At 35.7% G+C, this 5,049-nt stretch overlaps 1 long non-coding RNA gene across 1 annotated transcript; it reads right to left on the bottom strand.

Moving 5' to 3' along the window:
- Positions 1-1,483: 1,483 nt before the first annotated feature.
- On the bottom strand, positions 1,484-1,823 carry LOC133518324 (uncharacterized). The gene is made up of 2 exons (XR_009799464.1): positions 1,617-1,823; positions 1,484-1,534 (listed from the first exon to the last, which is right to left on the bottom strand). It is a non-coding gene; the product is annotated as an uncharacterized LOC133518324 (long non-coding RNA).
- Positions 1,824-5,049: the final 3,226 nt, after the last annotated feature.

The raw sequence follows: 5,049 nt of genomic DNA, 5'->3' as shown, positions 1-5,049 counted from the left end.
CGTTTAAAATATTTTTAAGTACATAATTTTCAATCGTGGCTTAATGCCGAATAGACCTGTGCCGAATAGGTGTGTGTCTGTGTATCGCTATCGATGCCTATCCTTACAAAAAATACAAAATGGCGGACGAATGTTTGATATGTCAGCGTATTTAATTATTTTGCTTAAAATTTAGTTTTTCTTCGCAAGTGTGATGAAAATCATTATGTGTAACTCCGGGGTAAGAATATTGCAAACTCAGGTCTTTAATTACCACCCTCGTATCCAAAATTTCACTTCCCCCCCCTTCCACCCCCCTCGTTGCACAATGTACTATAATTTTGTACAAAATTATTGCTAAAGCACTATGTTGAAATGACTGCATTATTTATAAAGCTGAGTACTAGGGCAACAGCTGAGCTTAGCGGTTGCTGACTCGGTCGGAGTCGGCTGACCGGGCCTGACGCCGCGCATAGCTCCGCCGCCAGCGCTGCAGGGTCGCGCCGGTCGATATCTAAGACCATCGTGTTTTGTCTATGCTCTCCTATAAACAGTAACCGATTCTTACTTGGCAGATTTCTGTTATTGTGGTTGATAAACATTGACTTTGCAAAATGATAGAACAAGACGCATTTCTAGTACCTACTTATTGCATTTTATGCATGCATTAGTTTAGCATCATTACTTGAATTAGGTAGCTAATTTCTTTGTTTATTCAATCATTGCCTCTAAATTGGGTCTATTAAATAATAAACACTTTAGTTATACTGAACGACTATTTAACCACTAAATTGCAAAATTATCTTTATCTAACATATTATATAATTAGCTGAAATAATGATGTTGTCTTATTTTGGTCGATATTTTTCGTTTTCTTATAAAAGTCCCCTACATTTTAAGGCCATAAATACCTATCTAATCTAAAAAAAAAACACACAAATTTGCAATAAATAACAGTGAATAGTAAAAGCGTGGCAGCGGCAGGTGAGTTCTTTTAGGCGACCCAGTGCGGGAGTATCGACCGCGCGCCGCGCTGGCTCAGCAGTTCCACGCCGAGCGTACGCCATCAGCCTTTTTCCCGCTACCGACACAACATCGGCACGTGTTTTGGACGTGACAATCTAGTGAACGCTTATTTACATCTGTACTTAGGTCTTATAAATTAGTAGCTTCATTAACCTACTTTCTGATTAGGATAGGTAATGCCTGGATGTGTTATCCACGATGACGGGTAGATTTGTCAAATCTAACCTTTAATAAAATGACAATACGAGTCCAGGCACGTGTCTTCGTGAATGACACGATCTATAAATCCACACAGGTAGTTATTTTCTAACAAGTACCTAAGTAGAAAACTTGGGTTGAATCATTTTTTCGTGTTTTTTAGGGTTCCGTAGTCAACTAGGAACCCTTATAGTTTCGCCATGTCCGTCTGTCTGTCTGTCTGTCTGTCTGTCTGTCCGAGGCCGTTAGTGCTAGAAAGCTGAAATTTGGCATGAATATATATAATAATATTTCACTGTTGTGAATAAAACAAAGGCGTAATTGCGTTTCTCTGTAAAGACAAAAGATTTATTTTTAAAGTGAACTTATAACATCTAATTTACTACAATATTTGTTTGTACAAAGTAATTTACCTGTAAAGACAAAAGAAACAACATTTAAAGCCTCTATTTAAGGGTTTTGTTATTTCTTTTACAGAAAATCAATCAAATCTATTTTATAGTAATGAACAATCCTTTCATATTTTGCCAATCATGAATGTCAATGTCATAACTGTCATTCATGACAGCTGGTAAACTCTATGGCTAAAACAGCTAGACGCGTTCAGGTTAACATTAAGAAAATAGAATTTGATTGTTCAATAGGTCAAAATAGGTGTCACGATTTTCTTTACATATATAAATCCATAAAGCCGACAAAGTCGTAGAATAAAATCTAAAAATTTAATTTTTTTTAGGGTACCTCCCCTACACGTAAATTGGGGGTGATTTTGTTTTTTGCTTCAACCCTCCAGTGTGGGTTATCGTTGGAAAGGTCTTTCAAAACTAATAGGGTCTTCAACAAACATTTTTTGATAAAGTGAATGAATATATTCGGAGATAATCGCTCCGAAAGGAAAAAAAAATGTGTGTCCCTCTAACTTTTGAACCATAGGTCCAAAAAATTTGAAAAAAATCGTAGAAGTAGAGCTTAAGAAAGGCATTAAATGAAAACTATAGCGGACATGATCAGTTTAGCTGTTTTTGAGTTATCGCAAAAAGTTTCCCCTTCATAGTAAAAAGACTTACTTTAATTAGGTACTGATTATGCAAATTTGCCTATTTGTTTAACTCGGGTGAAAGGTACCGTTTTATCCCTTGGTTAACAATTTACTATACTATAAGCTTCAGTTTAGCTTATTGTGACGGAAGAGTAACTACGGAACCCTACACTGAGCGTGGCCCGACATGCTCTTGGCCGGTTTTTATTTTTTGTTAAATTAGGTACTTACTTCGAAGTGATCCTTTTCAATAAAAATAATACAAATCAAAGACAGTCATCGCTATAAAATATCTGGATATAAATTTGAATTTAAAATTTGGGGATTAAGTAGTTTTGGTAGTAGAAAACAGCAGCCAAATAACACTAGACCCTACTCATAGTGTTGTGTTCCTGCCGGTGAGTAAGGTTGCCAGAGCTCAACGAGGGGGGGGGGGGGGGGGGGGGGGGGGCGGGTTTAGAGTCGGCAACGCGGATGTAACTCCTCTGGAGTTGCAGGCGTACATAGGTTACGGAGACTGCTTACCACCAGGCGGGCCGTATGCTTGTTTGCCATCGACGTAGTATAAAAAAAAAAATAGGTCTAGGTAGGTACCTACTTTGTTGCCGAAGAATGGAAACTATGGAAAGAGAGACATTTTCTGACGATGTACAGGGTCAGGCTGGCAAAAGATCCAAGTCGGAAAATGCCTGTTTACCTTCCATATTACACATATGTACTCAACAATTTAATGTGAGGAGTGAGGAGACACAATAAAAATGTATTAGGTATGTACAGGGTGGGCAAATAAGAAGTATACATTTTGTTTATAGATTTCAACTATATTACGTTCAAAGATTATTAACAGGCCATCAAAATCAAATGCGAGGATGAGTAAAATTAGAACAATTTCCAATTGTTCCAAGCTGGCAAATAAGACAATATTTTTAGGGCTCCGTAGTCAACTAGGAATTATGGACCTTTATAGTTTCATGTCCGTCCGCGGCTTTTTTCGCTTTTATTCCATGATAATGATTAGGAGCTAGTGTTATATAGGGGCCGTTTCTTTTTCACCTAGGTGCTCATGGTAACAGAGAAATACGCTTTAAACTCTAGGGCAGAAACGTATTACTTTCAACCCGCTTGCAGAGCATGAATAAATGAAACTTACTATTCTTAAACATGATCAAAAATGCTCCTAATATTTCATACATAAACATAAATAAGTAAAACACTGAAAGTGTCCCATTTTTATTTTTTCTCATTGAAAAAGTAATGGTGCAGCGGACAATTATTGGTTTTCACATTTGTATACACAATCGAAATGGGTAAGGAAAATATACATCCAGCCAAGGAATCCTCTACTCAAACGTATTGTTTTTGATATCATATTTTGGTCGCAATTTGGGGACATGGCACCTTTTCTCGAAGCGCTTCGTAATTTTTTTCAACCTTCATAACATGGGTTTCGATTATACCAGATAAACTAAATTCTCGGGATATAATGTCAATAGTGGCCTTATTAAGCATAATAAATATCAATTGCATAGCTCTTATACTTTAGATTTTATCATAATTACCTAAAAAAAATCAGATTTCGTCACCGACTTACTCACTCACTGATGATCATCAAAACCCTTAGGGCACTTCCTCAAGTCCTAGGAAGCTGAAATTTGCTATGTCAGATAGTGTAGTATTAGTAAACAAAACAGCAAAAAAAATTCAAAAACTTGAAAGGGTCTAGCCGCAATCCTATAGTGAAACTGCCCCTGGCTGAAATGTGTACCTTTCTTAGAAGCGTTGATTGGTCTTATTAAAAGATATCATTTTACAATATTTCAAGCCTGGAATCCCCTTGGTTTGGATAAAAAAACAAAAATATTTGAAATCTTTTTAATTTTTCTAAGCTAAACTAATGGTTAGATTTCGTTGAAATTCGGATTATACATGGCACTAATAGCAATACATTTTCAGAAAAAAAAACAAGGTTCTAACTTATTAACAAAGGTAGTTTGCGCGAGAGACACTTCCAAAGTGAAAAAATGTGTGTCCCTCCCCCTGTAACTTCTAAAATAACATAATGAAAAACCTAAAAAAAATATATGATATACATTACCATGCAAACTTCCACCGAAAATTGGTTTGAACGAGATCAAGTAAGTAGTTTTTTTCATATGTCATAAAATATAATTTTTTTCTAAACTGAATAGTTTGTGCGAGAGACACTTCCAAAGTGGTAAAATGTGTGTCCAAAGTGGTAAAATGTTGAACGAGATCTAGTAAGTAGTTTTTTTTAATACGTCATAAATGGTACGGATTTATCCGGGAACCCTTCATGGGCGAGTCCGATGTGTTCTGAGACATTTCTTATTTTATTGGCCTCGGTATGTAATCTACCATTGCTGTACGTAAACAACTACTACCTACGTAAACATTCCTATTATGAAATACGCAATACTGCATTAAAAAATATATACTTAGTGTAAACAATTTTTCTGCTCGACTAGCTGCTGCTCGTTAATACCTACTAAATGGTTGTAAAGGCGGAAGTACACAATGAGCCAAGTACGTTGGCCCAATGTGTAACCTACAGCATTAGTAAGACATTTTTACCTTGTTGCCACAAATGGATTTTTATGAAAAAAATATATTTCATACAATATTGTATTGTGCATTAAATACCTAAAACTTGAGGTTGTCGCCCTCTTGTAAATAATAAAAAAAAAAATTTAAACAAAAAAAAATTTTTTTTTAGGCCTTTGTAAATAAGTTAGAACCTTGATTTTTTTTTGAAAATGTATTGCTATTAGTGCCATGTATAATCCGAA

Source organism: Cydia pomonella, chromosome 5, assembly GCF_033807575.1.
Source record: "Cydia pomonella isolate Wapato2018A chromosome 5, ilCydPomo1, whole genome shotgun sequence".
Classification (NCBI taxonomy): Eukaryota; Metazoa; Arthropoda; class Insecta; order Lepidoptera; family Tortricidae; genus Cydia; species Cydia pomonella.
This window is presented reverse-complemented; position numbering and strand designations above follow the sequence as displayed.